General features: G+C 40.4%; 1 long non-coding RNA gene across 1 annotated transcript; it reads right to left on the bottom strand.

Annotated features, from left to right (window-relative positions):
- Positions 1 to 4,189: 4,189 nt before the first annotated feature.
- LOC119866209 lies at positions 4,190 to 21,140 on the bottom strand. Its single transcript, XR_005379020.1, has 3 exons — positions 20,952 to 21,140; positions 16,005 to 16,490; positions 4,190 to 6,584 (listed from the first exon to the last, which is right to left on the bottom strand). It is a non-coding gene; the product is annotated as an uncharacterized LOC119866209 (long non-coding RNA).
- Positions 21,141 to 21,583: the final 443 nt, after the last annotated feature.

Genomic DNA, 21,583 nt, shown 5'->3' with positions numbered 1-21,583 from the left:
TGATAATCTGTCACTTTGCATTTGCAAATATTTCATTATATTTCTGTTCCTGTCTTCATGAAACTTATGGATTTTTAATATCCTTTATTTTGAAATTTGAGTCTGGATATTAAATGAGGAAAATAAGCTTTATAATGTATACTCAAAGTTGTTCATTCCTCCCTGCTTCTCTGTAGTATTCTCATTATTTCCTCCTTAAATGTTTGAAGGGATTCTCTAGAAAAGCCTTTGAACCTGGAGTTACCTTTGTGGCAAGGATGTCAGCAGCAGATATGAACAAATAACTTGGTATAAGTACTGGTGAGTATGAGTTAAACAAAGTGATTCCTCATTCCTTAAACATAATCTACAGTGCATAAATTATGTCCGTGGCTCCACTTTATTTGATTGTAATTTTCATTTACCTTTAATATCATTGTTTCTTTTGTTTTTTATTTTAAATATTTTATTTATGTATTTGACAGAGTGATCTCTGACTTTAGAGAGTGCACACAATCAGGAGGAGAGTCAGGCATAGGTCAAGGGAGAAGCAGGCTCACAGCTGAGCAGGGAGCTGGATGTGGGGCTCAATCCCAGGACACCAAGATCATGATCTGAGCTGAAAACAGATGCTTAACCAAATGTCCCACCCAGGTGCCCCCTATATCATTGTTGATGTAAAAAGAACTAAAATACTAATTTTATTACAATGAGATTATTTTAGTAATATTTAATAAATATAATGTATTTTAAAGCAAAATAAACAGAAACCATCCAAGTATAATGTCAAGTGTTGCACAACATTATTTAGAAGGAGCCATCTGACATATAATAATTACGCTATCCTATGTCTCTTGATATTTCCCTGAGAGCCCATGGTCATCAGGAACCATGATGCTCAAATCGTACAGTCTCCAGGCTGAGTAACACATTGACATCTACTGGTCACGTGTTGTCCCTCACTTCTTCATGTCACAGCATGCACTGCTCCAAAGCAGGCTGTTGTGACCACAAATGGATTGCAATTTTGAACCTGTTTCTCAGTGTTCTTGGATTGTTAGTGGGATGTGGGAATGATTAAGTTAGAAGATGTTACTCTCTTTACATTTAAGGGGATATTTTCAGAACTAATTTCATATTAATACAATAACAGATGCTTCTTAACACTAACTTGCATATGAGTATCTTGGAATGCTTGTTAAATATACATCTATGAACAATGAGAATGGTTTCTGATTTAGAATTATAAAATGGAGAATTATAGTTTTATCAAGCTCCACATGATGAAAATATTAATTTGATCCTCATCATCAAATTAGTGAATAAAATGAGATCTACCAAGGCTCTATGTTTATTTTTTTTTTTATGATAGTCACAGAGAGAGAGAGAGAGAGAGAGGCAGAGAGAGAAGCAGGCTCCATGCACCGGGAGCCCGATGTGGGACTCGATCCCGGGTCTCCAGGATCGCGACCTGGGCCAAAGGCAGGCACCAAACCACTGCGCCACCCAGGGATCCCTACCAAGGCTCTATGTTTAATAGACCATATTGAAAACTGTTGATCAAAAAAAGGAAAACCATCGACTGAGGCTATGTATTTGTTTAAGTATAATGGAAAGGAAGCCCCACTCCTCAACATTTTAGACAGAGAGGGAGCAAGGAAGCACAGTCTTGGAAGGTCACATTGGAGAGAAGGACACACCCTGGGAGAGAGAAATGGGGTTCATTTCATGAACCACTGAACAGGAGAATGGGGTCAGGGAGCTTCACTTCCCATGGTGGTGTTGACTCTTTCCCCATCTCACTTCCTCTCCTGCCTTTAAAGCTGAGCTTTTCTGAGCCCATGAGGAGAAGCAGGCTCCATGCACCGGGAGCCCGATGTGGGATTCAATCCTGGGTCTCCAGGATAGCGCCCTGGGCCAAAGGCAGGCGCCAAACCGGTGCGCCACCCAGGGATCCCGGTAGGATACAGTTTAAATGAGGATATTAGGAAAGAATAATTTTTTCCAAAAAGGCTTATAATTATCACTATTTATTTATTTATTTATTTATTTATTTATTTATTTATTTCAAAATTTTTATTTATTCATTCAAGAGAGAAACACAGAGAGAGGCAGGGACACAGGCAGAGGGAGAAACAGGCTCCATGCAGGGAGCCCGACATCGGAATTGATCCCAGGACTCCAGGATCAAGCCCAGGCTGGAAGGCAGGAGTTCAACCGCTGAGCCAAGGTGGTGTCCCTTTTTTTTTTTCAACACATTATCATTACTTTTTTAAATATGCAACACAGTTGCATTACACTGAAATGCCATCTAATAAAGTAAATATTAAGAGAATACAAAATGAGGATTTTTCCATTTTTCATTTCTTAGCTGTAAAGGAGGATTTTTTTAATGTTCTTTTTTGTCCTTGAAGAAATGTATTTAGCCTCCATCTATAGTTCTGATTCAACAGACATTTTATAATACAAAATACCTAAATTTGGGTTTTTGTGAACTAATTCCTCCTGAGTCACTCATACACTTACTCAATGTTAGGACTCACACAGGGATGGAAATCAGTCCAGACCCTTCCCAATGCCCATCTCCCCATGGCCAGTCTGCATTTATACTGCTCTGGGCTCAGGTGTTTGGCCATGCGATGTCATTAATCACATGATATTTGTATCCACAGTGGATGAAACAAAGTGTATGTCTCCCTTCATCATCTGGGTCTCTCACTGGACCCAGCACCACTATAGTGTAGCCCCCAGGGGTACTCATCCTCGTCCTCAGGCTGGGCACTAGCAGATGGTCAAGTCAGACTTGTTCCCATGAAGGGAGCCTGAGAAATCAGTATTTATTGTTTTTATTATAAATAAATGGCCTAGACTTGGCCAATCTCTTCCTGGATCCAGTATGGATAGTGTCCTCTGCTAGAGGCATTGTTGAGAGTGACTCTCCCTCCTGGGGACATGGCCAAGAAGGCTACTGAGTCACCACAATCTGAGAATTCGTCCCTGAAATGAAAATAGACTCTTATTAGGAATGGAGAAGAAAGACAGAGGAATCCCTCCTAAGGATGCCTCTGAAATCTCTAACAGAAGAAGTGTCCAGGAGGGGGAGGTGAGGAGAGGAGTTAAGATCATGATGTGGAATTTCCACAGATTCCCTGGCCTTGAAACTTGCTCTGGTCGCTGGGATGTCTCTTTTCTATTTAAGTTTTTCTCTATATTTCAATTATCTAACACCGTGTGTAATAGGAGTACAATTTAGTCATTCAAGACTTAAATAAATCAGCCAGTGCTCGTCACAAGTGCACTCCTTAACCCCCGCACCACCTTTTATTTATTTTAAGATTTTATTTGTTTATTTATTCATGAGAGACAGAGAGAGACAGAGACAGAGACAGAGGGAGAAGCAGGCTCCATGCAGGGAACCTGATGTGGGACTCAATCCTGGGTCTCCAGGATCAGGCCCTGGTCTGAAGGTGGTGCTAAAAAGCTGAGCCACCTGGGCTGCCCTCCCCACCACCTTTTAAACCCATCCCTCCAACCGCCTTCCATTTGGTAAGCATTAGTTAGTTCTCTGGCGTTAAGGGTTTGTTTCTTGTTTTACTGTATTTTTCCCACATGATACTTTGTTTCATTTCTTAAATTCTACATGAGTGAAATTATATGATATTTGTCTTTCTCTGATTGACTTATTTCACTTAGCAGTATACTCATTAGCTCCATCCACTTCTTTGTAAATGATAATATTTCATTCTTTTTTAGGGCTGAGTAATATTCCATCATCAGATATTACATATAATGTTCCATCATATATAATATATAATATTCCTTCATGTATGTATGATATATATATTTGTATCTATACCTATATAAAACTTCTTTAACCATTTATCAGCTGGGCTTACACTATAATTTGGGTATTGTTGGAAGTGCTACTATGCAACTTTGGGTGCATGTATCCCTGTAAATTACTATTTTTGTATTCTTTGAGTAAATACCTAGGAGGGTAATTGCTGAATCATAGAGTATTTCTTTTTTTTTTTTTTTTTTTTTTAATATTTTTTATTTATTTATGGTAGTCACAGAGAGAGAGAGAGGCAGAGACATAGGCAGAGGGAGAAGCAGGCTCCATGCACCGGGAGCCCGACGTGGGATTCGATCCCGGGTCTCCAGGATCGCGCCCTGGGCCAAAGGCAGGCGCTAAACCGCTGCGCCACCCAGGGATCCCTGAATCATAGAGTATTTCTATTTTTAATGTATTGAGTATCCTCTAGACTGTTTTCCAAAGGAGCTCACAAGTTTTACACCCATCATAAGTGCAAGAGGGTTCCTTTTGCTCCGCATCATTGCCCACACTTGCTGTTTCCTATGTTGTGTCTGTTAGCTGTTATGATTGGTGGGAGGTCATATCTCAGTTTAACTTTTTTTTTAAGATTTCTTTATTTATTTATTCATTCATTTATTTATTTATTTAATTATTTATGATAGAGAGAGAGAGAGAGAGGCAGAGACACAGGAGGAGGGAGAAGCAGGCTCCATGCCGGGAGCCTGATGCGGGACTTGATCCCGGGACTCCAGGATCGCGCCCTACGCCAAAGGCAGGCGCTAAACCACTGAGCCACCCAGGGATCCCCTCAGTTTAACTTTGATTTGTATTTGGGGTGTTTCCTTTATCTCCTCCTCAGCTCCAGGGTTGAAGGGCATGCTTGGTGATATGTTATGCAAATAGGAGCCCACAATGCCATATGATTCTGGATCCTCAGCCTAGCTAGGAGCTTCCATCCAGGGAGGAGTTCTGGGGTTGGTGAGAGCTATGGGTTTGTCCCCTGGGAGGAGACAGCTGCTGTCATCTCTCCCTCTGGCAGTGAGCACCAGGGCAGGGCCCAGGCATGTGGAACCATTTCAGTGGGTTTCAGGCCTGGCCAGCTCTGAGCAGGTGCACAGAGCCCCCTGCTGACAGCCTCAGAATCAGTCAAGATGGTGGGAACTGCGCAGAAGGAATGGAGCCCATTTTTGGTTTCAACAAATAAGCCAGAAAACAAACAAATAAGAAGTGTCACCTACTCTTGAGTCCCTCTGGAGAGCTTCCTTTCCGTCAATGACTTCTGGACCTTTTTCAGTTGCAAAATTACCATTTGGTTTGTTTTGATGATTTCTCTTTCATTTCTGCATTTCTATTTTTTCCATTTGTTTGAAGAGTGTAATTTTACACCACATGGATTTTATGATAGTTGCCTAAAACTACCTGTCCAATAATTACAGCATGTGAGTAACCTCAGTGTTGGTGTCAGTCGATTCGCCTTTCTCATTCAGGATTTTATTTTACTGGTTCTTGACATATCGTATTTTTTATTGGACCCTGGATATTATGGTTATTATATAATGAGATGCTTAGTCCTCAGTTATTTTTCTTCAAACAAATGATCCTCCTGCTGAGGTGCAGCAGCAGGTGAAGGGTGTTTGTGTCAGCTTCCAGGTGACTCAAGTGAAAATGCTTAGCATTCTGCTGCTTACTCTCTGCTGGAGAAGGTGGGGCAGTGATTGCCACTTCCCAGCTCCCATCAGGTGGGGGTGTGGGACAAGCTCTTTGGTGGGGCCTGCCAACACCATGGTGGGATGCACAGGACTGAATGGAGCTGCTTTCCTTCAGGGAGTGGATCCTCTGCTCCCCACTGCATTCCTTGTCCCCACTGACACCAGGGAGCGGAGGGTCAAATGCAGGTCCAGCTCCTTTGCTTCCTGCATCAAAGTTCAGTGATTTTATGCTCAGGGAGAGCACAGGCTCAGTTCCCCAGTGTTCAGACAGTTACCAGGAATGGGTATATGACAACAAACCAGCTTTGCCTTGTGCACTGCATTCATTCTCTCCACTGCTCAATGAGGTTCAGATGGGCTCCCCAGGACCTGCCAAAATCATGGGTGGGAAATACTGGAGTGCAAACTACCAACTAGGCCTGCCTTGTCCAGAATTGTTAATGTTCCCATGCAATGGAGGCTCAGCTATCTCCTGAGTAGCTGACACCATGGCGGGTGGGCTTTGGGGCACTGCTTGCTTCTGCCAGGAGGATAGGGACACCATGTCTCTGATGAGCAATAATGTGAACCCTGCATGAGGGCACAGTTTGGGGATTCATTAGTGTGTGCAAGTGTTGGGCAGGTTTATCCAAATATTTCCTCCATTCAGAACAAATTATCTCCATATCTTCTGACCAGAGGAGTTGCTGCTTTTGGAGTTTTCGTGTTTTTTGGTTTGATTTTCTGGATCTCAGGCTCTGGATTATTCTTGGTTGGAGGAACCTACAGCATCTTGTCTTACCTGTGGGGGACATCATACAAGAAAAAGAACCAGGGTATGCACTGTTGTGTTTCCCTCAATTTGTTTGAACTCTTCCTTCTTCCTTCTTCTACCTCCTGATGTCTTCCTATGCTTGTTTGTTGTCATGCGTTAGGACATTTCAGATGTAAGAGAGAGGACCTGGATGAATGGGAGCACTTCCTACTGTCCAGAACTGGGGATCCTCATGGTGCCTGCTCTGAATGCTTTCTTCCAGTGCTAGGATGGCGGGGATCCTGCTAAGCTGCTGTGATGGAGATGATTTATCTCGACTCTCAAGCTGTGTAATTAAAAGACAAAGAACGTGATTATTATTTTTACATTATTCTATACAGGGTAATAAAAAATAAATACATTCCATAACCAAGAACTCAATGTGAGACGTTTTACAGGACGGCAGGAAACGAGCATAGCACAAATGTCTGGCTTACTGTTCTTAAATGCAGAAGAGTGGAAAGAAGAAATTTTGATTCCTTCTTTCCCTTATTGTTTGTGTGTAGGACTTTTTTCTGCAATAATTTCATATTTAGAGAAATAAATGCAAATATAAGATAGATATCTCTATATTTCACCTAGCTTTTTCTAAAGTAACATTTGTGTTCCTATGATATGTTTATAAAAACAAGTACTTGCCAGTGATCTGACCATCTTGCGAAATTGCAGAATTTATCTAGATTTCAAAATTTATTTATTTACTTATTGATTGATTGATTTACTTACTTATTTTAACAGTTTTGCCTGAAATCAATCCAAGTAACAACATTGCATCTATTTATCAGGACATATTAAAATTCTCCAATGTAGGAGTTTTCAGTCTTTCTCTGCTCTTGATTTTGGGAATTTGGAAACAGTTGGTATGCTATTTTTTTAAATGTCCCAGGATATGGGTTTATCTCATGTTTTCTTATAATTATGCTAACATTATGGATTTGGGGGAAAATAACAAGAGATGAATTGATGTTCTTAATACATCATAGGGAAGATGTGTCATACTAACATGACATATCATTGAGCATATGGATGGGGATAGTCCAAATTTGCTGATTCCTTTTCTGTTCATAATCTATCTGATGCCAGTCTACTGGATTTTGGCCATTCTGATAGGGGTGCAATGGTAGCTCATTCACGTTTCCATTTGTTTTTCCCTAATGATATGTAATATGTAACAGAATATCATACGTTTAAATTCCATCTGCCTATCTTGTTCTGTGAAATATCTGGTAACGTCTTTTTTCTAATACATTTATATTTTATTGGTGTTCAATTTGTCAACATACAGAATAACACCCAGTGCTCATCGAGTCAAGTACCCACCTCAGTGGTAACGTCTTTAACTTACTTTTTATTCAGGTTTTTTTTTCTTGTACTTTGTTTGAGAAGTTCATTGTATAGCTTTTTTCCTTCTTTCTTTCTTTTTTTCTTTCTTCCTTTTCTTTATTTATGTACCTCTATTTGTATCCTTTCTTTTATTCCTTCATATATATATATATATATATATATATATATATATATATACATATATATTTGTATTTTTCTATTTTTTTTTTAAATTACAGCTGAACTCTGACGAAGTTTGGCAATTTATCTGAAATATATTCTGTTTCTGGTCTATTGATTTTCTCTTAGGTTTTATTTTTGTCATTATTAAGGGGAAATGGGACACATCTTCTCTTAGAGACATTTGACATCACATTTTCCAGTCAGCCAGATGATACTAAATGTGTTACCATACCAGTCATGGCACCAGCTGCTCTCCATTGGCTCCCGTGTTCCTAAAACCCCAAGTGTCTGTGTTCTGCTGCTATAATCTTTGACTATGAAGTTAGCCAAATATACCAGTGTTTCTAATGACTTGGCGAAGAGGAAATAACTGCTCTGGAGTGACACCAGTGTTGGTAGTAAAAGTCCTTATGACGATCCCATCTGGAGGCCTAGAGAACAAACAGCCTGAATCCATACATGTGGCAAACTAGCTTCCAAACAACAAGCCGTTTTGTTCAGGTCCAGTGGATTGAGGACAGAACTAAGGAAGTTTGGTCTCAATTCCCCACATCTACTTGTCACCTCTACAGGGATTTCAGCATAACATGGCACTGAGTTGTTCTCTGCCAGTGCTCAGGGTGATTAACAACCTAGGGCCATCTAAATCCAGTGTTAAAGGTGACAGGTCCCCAGAGTATCCCATAATTCCACAACTCATTACAGTTCTGCATAGGTTTCCCTTATTACCTTGTGTGTTACTGTGTTCTTCGCTCTGCTGTTTCTATATGAGTCCCCCTGTATCTGTCATTTATTGCTCACAAGTATTGATTTAAATTTTGTTGTGGGAATCATCATAGGCATTAGGATAATGAAGAGGCTAGTTAAAATGTATTTCCTATGGGGTGCCTGGGCAGTTCAGTTGTTTAGTTTTCCCACTCTTGGTTGTGGCTCTGGTCATGATCTCGGGGACCTGAACCTAGTCCTGTTCTCAGCTATCTGTTCAGCTTGGAATCTGTTAAAATTTCTCTCTCCTTTCCCTCTGCCCTTCCTGACACATTCTCTCTCTCTTGTTTGAATTATCTTTAAAAATAATATATTATAGGGATCCCTGGGTGGCGCAGCGGTTTGGTGCCTGCCTTTGGCCCAGGGCACGATCCTGGAGACCCGGGATCGAATCCCATGTCGGGCTCCCAGTGCATGGAGCCTGCTTCTCCCTCGGCCTATGTCTCTGCCCCTCTCTCTCTCTCTCTGTGTGACTATAATAAATAAATAAAAATTAAAAAAAAATAAAAAAATAAAAATAATATATTATATATTTAACATATATATTTAATGTTTACGTATTTGATGAAATATAATTACAAATATATTATATTTATATATATATAGATAGATTACAAATTAGATGCAAATATGAATATCTTATTTCTCTAAGTAAAAATGAGTTACCAAGGATGAAAGAATAGCATATTCTAGTTTAGCCTCCTGAAGAAAAGCTTGAATCTGTAAGGCAACAGGAAGACTGGGGTGATGACCATCCTATGCAAATGATGGGAGCAAGGGAATACAAAAGACCTCCCTCTGCATCTGCATCCTTTCCCTCATCACTGAAAGGAGCTCCTTTTGATGAGGGAGGAGGTAAAGAGAAGAATCAGGACAGGTCAGCGAAGCTCCAGTACTCTGCTCCCTGAGGACTCACTGAGAGCATTCCTATCCTCCACTCCTCAAGGGTCTCTCACCTTAGACCCAGGTAGCAAGTAGCAATACTGGTGATTTTTTTTAAAGTGCAAATTTGCCCAGGTATGGGATTGTCTCCTGCCTGAATATCAGTTCTGAAAATGACTCCATGGGGATTGAGGGTGAAATGTGACTGGAGAAAGTGAGTCAGAACTGAGAACTCATGAGACTCCAAGGACTCCTGTGAAACACAACACACTTCACTGAGGACACTGCCTGCTCAGTTTGAAAGAATTTGTGTATTTTCTTAAATGTCTGTCCTCACAGGACCCATGCGACAGCGCCCCCTGTTGCGCTAACATGCTTAGCCCACCATCCCCTCTGACACCACCCAACACTCCTGGCATGGTGTCCAGACTGTGCAACTGGATCATTTTAAGGTCATTGCCCAGGACAGGAGAATGAAGAGGTGCCCCCTGTCGCCTTTGGCCCTGACACTTATTCTCAAATCACTAATGGCCTCCAGACATTAAATACATGATGTATTGCATGTGCTCATATTACCAGATATTTCAGAATTATCTGACATTTAGTTGTTTCTTCCAGGTGCCTGAGGTCATTACCAGTCTATCATCATCTTGAAACAAGTAAGGGTCATAAGGTTCTCAGGGTACCAAGATGGTTCACACCTTGTAATAATTCTATATGAATTCGTCTCTTTAAAAAATTTTAAATATTTTTTAATTTATTTTATTTTATTTTTTTAAATAATAAATTAATTTTTTATTGGTGTTCAATTTGCCAACATACAGAATAACACCCAGTGCTCATCCTGTCAAGACCCCTCTCAGTGCCCATCACCCATTCACCACAGCCCCGCCCTCCTCCCCTTTCACCACCCCTACTTTGATTCCCAGAGTTAGGAGTCTTTATGTTCTGTCTCCCTTTCTGATATTTCCTACCCATTTCTTCTCCCTTCCCTTCTATTCCCTTTCACTATTATTTATATTCCCCAAATGAATGAGAACATATAATGTTTGTCCTTCTCCGATTGAGTTATTTCACTCAACATAATAAAATCCAGTTCCATCTGTGTTGAAGCAAATGGTGGGTATTTGTCATTTCTAATGGCTGAGGAATATTACATTGTATACATAAACCACATCATCTTTATCCATTCATCTTTTGATGGGCACCCAGGCTCCTTCCACAGTTTCATTATTGTTGACATTGCTCCTATAAACAGCGGGGTACAGGTGTCCTGGCGTTTCATTGCATCTGCATCTTTGGGATAAATCCCTAGCAGTGCAATTGCTGGGTCATAGGGCAGGTCTATTTTTAACTCTTTGAGCAACCTCCACACAGTTTTCCAGAGTGGCTGCACCAGTTCACATTCCCACCGACAGTGTAAGAGAGTTCCCTTTTCTCCGCATCCTCTCCAACATTTGTGGTTTCCTGCCTTGTTAATTTTCCCCATTCTCACTGGTGTGAGGTGGTATCTCATCATGGTTTTGATTTGTATTTCCCTGATGGCAAGTGATGCAGAGCATTTTCTCATGTGTGTGTTGGCCATGTCTATGTCTTCCTCTGTGAGATTTCTCTTCATGTCTATTGCCCATTTCATGATTGGATTATTTGTTTCTTTGGTGTTGAGTTTAATAAGTTCTTAATAGATCTTGGAAACTAGTCCTTTACCTGATACATCATTTGCAAATATCTTCTCCCATTCTGTAGGTTGTCTTTTAGTTTTGTTGACTGTATCCTTTGCTGTGCAACAGCTTCTTATCCTGATGAAGTGCCAATAGTTCATTTTTGCTTTTTCTTTTGCCTTCATGTATGTATCTTGCAAGAAGTTACTGTGGCCGAGTTGAAAAAGGGTGTTGCCTGTGTTCTCCTTTAGGATTTGGATGGAATCTTGTCTCACATTTAGATCTTTCATCCATTTTGAGTTTATCTTTGTGTATGGTGAAAGAGAGTGGTCTAGTTTCATTCTTCTGTGTGTGGATGTCCAATTTTCTCAGCACCATTTATTGAAGAGGCTTTCTTCCAGTGGATAGTCTTTCCTCCTTTATCGAATATTAGTTGACCATAAAATTGAGGGTCCACTTCTGAGTTCTCTATTCTGTTCCATTGGTCTATGTGTCTGTTTTTGTGCCAGTACCACAGTCTTGATGCCCACAGCTTTGTAGTACAACATGAAATCTGGCATTATGATGCCCCCAGCTATGGTTTTCTTTTTTTAAATTCCGCTGGCTCTTCGGGGTCTTTTCTGATTCCACACAAATCTTAAAATAATTTATTGTAACTCTCTGAAGAAGGTCCATGGTATTTTGATAGGGATTGCATTAAACGTGTAAATTGCCCTGGGTAACATTGACATTTTCACAATATTAATTCTGCCAATCCATGAACATGGAATATTTTTCCATCTCTTTGTGTCTTCCTCAATTTCTTTCAGAAGTGTTCTATAGTTTTTAGGGTATAGATCCTTTACCTCTTTGGTTAGGTTTATTCCTAGGTATCTTATGCTTTTGTGTGCAATTGTAAATGGGATTGACTCCTTAATTTCTCTTCCTTCTGTTTCATTGTTAGTGTATAGAGATGCCACTGACTTCTGGGCATTGATTTTGTATCCTGCCATGCTGCCAAATTGCTGTATGAGTTCTAGCAATCTTGGGGTGGAGGCTTTTGGGTTTTCTATGTAGAGTATCATGTTGGTGAAGAGGGAGAGTTTGACTTCTTTGTCAATTTGAATGCCTTTAATGTCTTTTTGTTGTTTGATTGCCGAGGCTAGGACTTCCAGTACTGGGTTGAATAGCGGTGGTGAGAGTGTACATCCCTGTCTTGTTCCTGATCTTAGTGGAAAGGCTCACTGGGAGCCTTTCCCCTAAGATTAGTCTTTTTTTGTATATATTTTTTAAGGGAGTTTGATTTGCCAGCATATACAATAATGACAATTGCTCATCCCGTTAAGTGCCTCCCTCAGTGCCAGTTACCCAGTCACCCCAACCCCCCGTCCACCTCCCTTTCCACTACCCCTTGTTTGTTTCCCAGAGTTAGAAGTCTCTCATGTTCTGTCTTTCATCTGAATGTTGTTGTGGTGGTGTTTTTTTGTTGTTGTTGTTGCTGTTGTTCTTGTTTCCTATATATTTTCCTGTCAGCGCATAGCTCTCAGTGCTAAGGCTTTTCAACCTATATTTCATGACCATATAATGTCACCAGGCAAAATGTGTCTCCCACTCCTACTGACTTTTCTGAGTTCAAAATTTCCCTTGAATGTTAGCCAGAAATTCTAATTTGTTTGTCTATCTCATATGCTTAGCATTTTTTAGGCTCATTCTGTAAATTACTCAGCATGATGATTCCTATCAAGAGAACATTACTCTAAATGGACCTCTCCTCACTTCTGAGGGGTTCTTTGACCTTCCCTGCACTCAAACTCTCATGGTCCTGCACTCTATGTACATTGGATCCTAGCCTAGATGTTTTGTTCAAATATCCATGGAATTCACTGGAATTGTGTGTCTAAGATCTGAGTCCAATGAACAGCTGTTGTCCAACAACTTACCTAACAGGGAACAAGAGGAGATGACCAGGAGACATTGAGGGATTAAACCAGGGGCAGCGCCCAATGACAGGATGGTACCAAGTGTGAAGATGTATTTGGATCGTGGTGTTTGTTGGTGCACTATACTAAGATATCCAGTCCATTGTCACTGTGTCCTTTTATTTATTTATTTATTTATTTATTTATTTATCTATTATAAATTTATTTTTATTGGTGTTCAATTTGCCAACATATAGAATAACACCCAGTGCTCATCCCATCAAGTGTCCCCCTCAGTGGTCATCACCCAGTCACCCCACCCCCCGCCTACCTCCCTTTCTACCACCCTAGTTCATTTCCCAGAGTTAGGAGTCTCTCATGTTCTGTCTCCATTTCTGATATATCACACTCAATTTTTCTCCTTTCCCCTTTATTCTCTTTCACTATTTTTTATATTCTCCAAAAGAGTGAGACCACATAATGTTTGTCCTTCCCCAATTGACTTATTTCACTCAGCATAATACCCTCCAGTTCCATCCCTGTCAAAGCAAATGGTAGGTATTTGTCATTTCTAATAGCTGTGTAATATTCCTTTGCATACATAGACCACATCTTCTTTATCCATTCATCTTTCAATGGGCACTGAGGCTCCTTCCACAGTTTCGCTATTGTGGACATTGCTTCTCGAAACATCGGGGTGCAGGTGTCCTGGGATTTCACTGCATCTGTATCGTTGGGGTAAATCCCCAGCAGTGAAACTGCTGGGTCTTGGGCAGATCTATTTTTAACTCTTTGAGGAACCTCCACACAGTTTTTCAGAGTGGCTGCACCAGTTCACATTTCCACCAACAGTGCAAGAGGGTTCCCTTTTCTCCGCATCCTCTCCAACATTTGTTGTTTCCTCTCTTGTTAATTTTCCCCATTCTCACTGGTGTGAGGTGATATCTCATTGTGGTTTTGATTTTTGTTTCCCTGATGTCCAGTGATGCGGAGCATTTTCTCATGTGCTTGTTGGCCATGTCTATGTCTTCCTCGGTGAGATTTCTGTTCATGTCTTTTGCCCATTTCATGATTGGATTGTTTCTTTCTTTGCTCCTGAGTTTAATAAATTCTTTATAGATCTTGACAAAATACAGCATCTATTCCTTTCACTTATTTAAATCTTTTAATTTTTGATAATCTTTGTAGTTTCAGTTTACAAGTTTTTTTCCCCTACTGGTTATATTCCCTCCTAAATGTTTTATTCTTTTTAATGCTATCCTAAATGGAATTGTTTATTAGTATCTTTTTTGGGCTTCTTCATTTTTGATATAGACAAAACTACCTGATTGTTATAGGTTATTACCACTTGAACTCTTGTAGGAGGTACTAGATAGATCCCATTGAGGGTTGATGATATAGTTTGTTCCCTATTTCAGAAGAGTATGAACAAGTAATGAAGCAGGAAAGAATATGAGAAGGAGTTCTGCATCCATGACCTTAAAACAAGCAATCTCATATGATTGACTGTATGCACAGGAGAAAATAGATGACTAAATAGAATGTGTGCTGCCTCCACCTCTTATGGGGAAAATAGAAAACCTCTTTTCCAGGTTGAGATACACCTGATTTGTGTTTTCCAGAAACTATGGAATCAATTGTGAAACATGTATTTTACAAGGACCAAAAATCTTCTGATTAATGCAGATGAAAGGGTGAAGAAGGAGATGCCCTCTGTGTACCTGATCCAGTGAATGTGACTGGATGGAGAGGAGAAATATGCTTCCAGCTCTTTGCTTCCTCAGGATGTGGCCCCTGTGAGGGGACACCGACCTCCCTACAAGCAGCCTTTCTCTGCTGGCTCCCCAGCTCCCACTCTCTCCTTCAGCTACTAACATCTCCACCATGTCCTCACTGGACCATGATTCCCATTTTCTGAGAACAATGACATCTGGGGAATACCCCTCAAGCTTTTCTACACACCTCAGACTGTTGGATTATTTGAAGGTAGAGATAAAAAGCATATTTCACTCCAATTAGGCATCTTTTTTTCTATTTATGCTGGAATCGTGCAGTGAGTAACCTATAAGTTTCTCGTTATAAATTATTTCCTGCATAGTTATACCTTATTTTTTGATTCATATGTTCCTCTGCTGAAACTTTTTCCATTACAAATCAAGAAGTTGCAGAAATTATTCAGTATTGAGTCTCTAGAGTGAGAGCCAGATATTCATAAGGTACATAATTTTCATATAATTGGTAGTATCTGAACTGTATATAAATATCTAAAATACATAGGTATAGATGGGATATGACATATGAATAACAAAAAGGTCAGATTGTGAAAATAAGGGTAATTCATGTTGAGGAGGATGGGGACCATCTAAGTGATTCTTTAGGGAAGGATGTTGTCAAAGTTCAGCAGTCCTCCCCTGAGATGTGTGGGTCTGCCCCACCTCTGAACTCTCCAAGTGAGGAAGGATCTGAATGAGGATTCTTGGGAAGATACATGGACCTTCAACAAAACTAAGGTTCCCTTGCGAAGATGCATCTTTGCTATATGAGGTAGTGGCCTATTCCCATACATCTACTCCACATGTTTGGTCGTCTCTACTTCTGGTCTTAGACAAAGGCAAGTATAAGAAGGAGAAATTGGAGAAAGAATTATTAAATTCTGTCATAGAGAAACGTGGTGCAGGCATAGGAGCACAAATTTTGAAGATGCTCAGAAGAGGAGCGAAGTTTAAGCAAAAAGTGCAGGGTGAGGGAGGACCATGTAAGGTAAAGGGAATGGACCTCCTCTGCCTGGATCATTGTAGGTTTCCAGGCACAGAGCACCTGCCCCTCCACAGCTGTCTGAGGAACCTGCAGGATGTCCTGGAGTGAATGGCTGGGAGCATGTGGATGCTGGATGGATATAGTGCACCTGGGAGAAGACTGATTTTTACACAACTCAGGCTACTGTCAGGTCAGAGAAGTCCCTGTGAAGTTAACAACTTCTCATCTGCCACTCACCTTAGTTTTCTGATTTGAGGGACCTCCTCCTCACTCCTCTCAGGACACCCCCAGTTCTTCTTCCCATCACAAGGATTCTGTCCATAGTTGCCCTCTCTGACATTTGGTCACCAGAACAGGGACCTTATTCATGCTGACTGTGTAGTTCTTGGTTCTCATGTGTGCAGAGTAGAAATAGGTGGGAGTTCTGGAATCCCACGTGGTGTGGAGGTGGCATGGTGGGCACCACGTCCTATAAGTGAATGCAGGATCTTTTCTCTGAGCTACACCTGGGTAGCAAGTGGTTTTCTTATGTGCATTTTAGGTCGCAATTGGGCACTAAATCATGAAGGAAATATGACAGCACAGCCTCCTAGGCACCACCATGAGATCTGGGGACAGTCTTGCTCCTTCTTCCCTTTTGCTCTTGTGAATGGAGTCACTCATGACATATGTGGTCTCCTTCCCGATGACTGTTCCCTACATCATTCTGGACTGGTGATGGCTCTAGTCACAGAAAGAAGGAAGAGATTATGTATATTTCCATATGGGTTGGAAAAAAGCCATCATTTGATTTCACCAGGGGGTTATAGAGTCACAGCACAGAAGACACTCTAATGGGTAGATTCACCACTCCATATCCCACTGGAGCAGGTTCAGGCCTTTCTGACATGTGAAGAAGGTTGGCATCAGTCATTCTTTCTTGTCAATCTCAATTGCCCAGAGCCCCCTGGTGTTGACACTATGGTGACCTGTATTTAAATCTCGATGGTGCTACACAGTCAGGCTTTTCAATGACAAATAAGATAAACCTCTTGAGAACTTTTATTTTTTATTTATTTTTGTGTTTTTTAATTTTTTTGTTTTATATATATGGGTTTGATTTGTCAACAGATAGAATAACACCTAGTGCTCATATCCACTATTTGCTTCAACATGGATGGAACTGGAGGGTATTATGCTCAGTGAAGTAAGTCAATCAGAGAAGAACAAACATTATATGGTCTCATTCATTTGGGGAATATAAAATATAGTGAAAAGGAATAAAGGGAAAAGGAGAGAAATGAGTGGGAAATATCAGTGAGGGTGACAGAACATGAGAGACAACTAACTCTGGGAAATGAACAAGCGGTGCTGGAAAGGGAGGTGGGCAGGGGGTTGGGGTGACTGGGTGACAGGCACTGAGTGGGACTCTTGAGAACTTTTAAACAAAAATATATGATACTCAAATATGGAAATAAGTAATGGTATGTGGACAAAAATAAATAATGAAAAAATTGGATTAATAATAAATAACAGATACACTTAATTAAGAATAATAAAATCGTCCAAAAATGCTTAAATAGACCAATTTCTTTGGAACAAATACACAATATTATTAGGAACTCTTCCTCAAAAAGGCTTAAGGTACCATGAGTTTCAAAAGAGAAACTCATGAAGAAACAACCATTCAAAATCTTTGGGATACAGCAAAAGCAATCCTAAGAGGGAAACACATCGGAATATAAGCATCTCTCAATAATTTGCAAAAACCAAACTATACAAGGTAATGTCACACATAAAGGAACTGGAGAAGAACAGCAAAAAAGCCTACACCAAGCAGAAGATTCAAGCAGAACTCAATGAAATAGATACCAGAAAACCTGTAGAACAGATCAACAAAACCAGGAGTTGGTTCTTTGAAAGAATTAATAAGAGAGATAAACCAATAGTCAGCCTTATTAAAAAGAAGAGAGAAATGACTCAAATAAATAAAATCATGAATGAAAGAGGAGGGATCACAACCAAAACCAAGGAAATACAAACAATTTTAAAAACATATTATGAGCAGCTATAAGCCAAAAAATTAGGAAGTCTAGAAGAAGTGGATGCATTTCTGGAGAACCACAAATTAACATAACTGTAAAGGAAATAACAAACAAAAAACCTGAACAGGCCAAGAACCAGGGAGGAAATTGAAGCAGTCATCAAAAATGTCCCAAGACACAAAAGTCCAGGGTCATATGGCTTCCCATAGGAATTCTATCATTTAAAGAAGAAATAATGCCTTTTCTACTAAAGCTGTTCCACAGAATAGAAAGGGATGGCATACTTCCAAACTTGTTTTATGAAGCCAGCATCGCCTCAGTTCCAACACCAGACAAATACCCCACCAAAAAGGAAACTATAGACCAATATCCTTGATGAACAGAAATGCAAAAATTCTCAACAAATACCTTAACAATAATTAAGATTATTCATCATGACCAAGTGGGATTTATCCTGGGTTTCAAAGTTGTTTCAACACTCATAAATCAATCAATGATTACATCATATCAACAAGAGAAAAAAGAAAAACCATATACTCCTCTCAATAAATGCAGAGAAAGCATTTGACAAAATACAGCATCCATTTCTGATCAAAACTCTTCAGAGTGTAGGGATAGAGGGAACATTCCTCAGCACATTAAAAGCCATCTATGAAAAGCCCACAGCAAATATTATTCTCAATGGGGAAGCACTGGGAGCCTTTCCCCTAAGATCAGGAACAAGACAGGGATGTCCACTCTCATCACTGCTATTCAACATAGTACTAAAAGTTCCAGCTTCAGCAATTAGGCAACAAAAAGAAATAAAAGGTATTCAAATTAGCAAAGAAGAAGTCAAACTCTCCCTCTTCATGATACTGGATTTAGAAACCCCAAACACTCCACCCCAAGATTGCTAGAACGCATACAGCAATTTGGTAGCATGGCAGAATACAAAATCAATGTCCAGAAATCAGTGGCATTTCTAAACACTAACAATGAGCCTGAAGAATGAGGAATTAAGGAGTCAATCCCATTTATAATTGCACCCAAAAACATAAGAAACCTAGGAATAAACCTAACCAAAGAGGTAACGGATCTACACCCAAAAACTACAGAACACTTCTGGAAGAAATGGAGGAAGACACAAAGAGATGGAAAAATATTCCATGCTCATGGATTGGAAGAATTAATATTGTGAAAATGTCAATGGCAATTTACACGTTCAAAGCAATTGCTAGCAAGGTACCATGGACTTTCTTCAGAGAGCTGGAACAAATAATCTTAAGATTTGTGTGGAATCAGAAAAGACCCCAAATAGCCTGGTGAATATTGAAAAAGAAAACCGGAGCTAAAGCATCACAGTGTCAGATTTCAAGTTGTACTACGAAGCTGTGGTCATCAAGGCAGAGTGGTACCGGCACAAAAAAAAAGACATATGGATCAATGGAACCTAATAGGGAACCCAGAAATGGGCCCTGAACTCTATGGTCAACTAATATTCGAGAAAGCAGCAAAGACTTGAAAAGGATACTGGAAAAAGGACAGTCTCTTCAATAAATGGTACTGGGAAAATTGGAAATCCACAAGCAGAAGAATGAAATTAGACCACACTCTTACACCACACACTAAGATAAACTCAAAATGGATGAAAGATCTTAATGTGACACAAGATTCCATCAAAATTCTAGAGGATGACACAGGCAACAACCGTTTTGAACTTGGCCACAGCAACTTCTTGCAAGATACATCCATGAAGGCAAGTGAAACTAAAGCAAAAATCAGCTTTTGAGACTTAATCAGGATAAAAAGCTTCTGCACAACAAAAGAAACAGTCAACAAAACTAAAAGACAAACTAATGAATGGGAGAAGAGATTTGCAAGGACATATCAGATAACTGTCTAGTATCCAAAACCTATAAAGAACTTTTAAACTCAACAGCAAAGAAATAAACAATCCAATCAGGAAACAGGCAAAAGACATGAACAGAAATCTCACAGAGGAAGACATAGACATGGCCAACACGCACATGAGAAAATGCTCCACATCACTTGCCATCATGGAAATACAAATCAAAACCACCATGAGATACCACCTCACACCAGTGAGAATGGGGAAAATTAACAAGGCAGGAAACCACAAATGTTGGAGAGGATGTGGAGAAAGGGGAACCCTCTTGCACTGTAGGTGGGAACGTGAACTGGTGCAGCCACTCTGGAAAACTGTGTGGAGGTTCCGTAAGGAGTTAAAAATAGATCTGCCCCACTACCCAGCAGTTGCACTGTTGGGGATCTACTCCCCAGATACAGATGCAGTGAAACACTGGGACACCTGCACCCTGATGTTTCTAGCAGCAATGTCCACAATAGCCAAACTGTGGAAGGAGCCTCGGTGTCCATCGAAAGATGAATGGTTAAAGAAGCTGTGGTCTATGTATACAATGGAATATTCCTCTGCCATTTGAAATGACACATACCCACCCTTTGTTTTGACATGGATGGAACTGGAGGGTATTATGCTGAGTGAAATAAGTCAATCGGAGTAGGACAAAAACATTATATGGTCTCATTCATTTGGGGAATATAAAAATTAATGAAAGAATGAAGGGGAAAGGAGAGAAAATGAGTGAAAATATCAGTGAGGGTGACAAAACATGAGAGACTCCTAACTCTGGGAAACAAGCATGGGGTAGTGGAAAGCGAGGTGGGTGGGGGTTTGGGGTGACTGGGTGATGGGCACTGTTGGGGACACCTGATGGGATGAGCACTGGGTGTTATGCTATATGTTGGCACATTGAACTCCAGTAAAAAATAATAAAGGATTGTATATTGCAAGTTAACATGGAACCATTTAGGAAACATGACAACATAGCCTCCTAAGGGCCACCATGGAGACTGGGGATACTGAGCCTTAGTCACTCTTTCTCTTCATTTTCTTAAAGGTTTTATTTGTTTATTCATGTCAGACACACAGAGAGAGGCAGAGGTATAGGCAGAGGGAAAAGCAGGCTCCCTGTGGGGAGTCTGATTTGAGACTTAATCCCAGGATCAGTATCATGCCCTGAACTAAAGCCAGACACTCAACCACAGAGCCACCCAGGCATCCCTTTTCTCCATCATTCTTGAGAATAGAATCATTCCTGCAAATACATTGCTGCCACTCCCCGTGTCCCCCACCTACCTCTAGGTGGGTGATGGTTATGGTCACAAGGTGAAGGAAGATATGACCCGTGTTCCTCTTTGACTGAGGGAGGACATGCATCCATGCAGCTTCTCCATGTGACTGGAGGGGTCACAGTGCAGGAGAATCACACATGGGTGGGGGTCATTGCTCCCAGTCCCATTGGAGGAGGCTCAGGGTCCTGAGAGGCAGATGGGCATCAGTGTCCGCTCTCTTGTTAGGCAACAATGCTTCCCTGTGGCCAAAGTATCACAATCTGTATTTACATGAACAACTAGAAGTATAAGCAGGTAATCTATGTCTGATACCTTCTCCTATATCTATAGAAGGAAGACTGGGTGTCAGAACCAGTCATTCCTTACTCTCTTCCCTCCTGTCCTGCTTCATCCCCAAACCTATTACTGTCATGTCTTCAGACACATCAGTGGTCCCCACTGATACTAGGTCATCATTTTCACTCTCCACTTGGTGTTCCAAATGATCTGCTCACAAATTCATGAATTATCCTTTTGTTAAATACTTGCCAAAGTGTTCTATTTCAAATATGTAGGATATTTATTACAGGATTCCTGATTAATGCTTCCTAACTATAACTGACCACAGCAAAATCATGTTGATGAATAAATATCCTG

This window comes from Canis lupus, chromosome 26 (genome assembly GCF_011100685.1).
Source record: "Canis lupus familiaris isolate Mischka breed German Shepherd chromosome 26, alternate assembly UU_Cfam_GSD_1.0, whole genome shotgun sequence".
NCBI classification, from domain to species: domain Eukaryota; kingdom Metazoa; phylum Chordata; class Mammalia; order Carnivora; family Canidae; genus Canis; species Canis lupus.
Note: the sequence above shows the minus strand (reverse complement) of the source record. Positions and strands in the feature narration are given on the sequence as shown.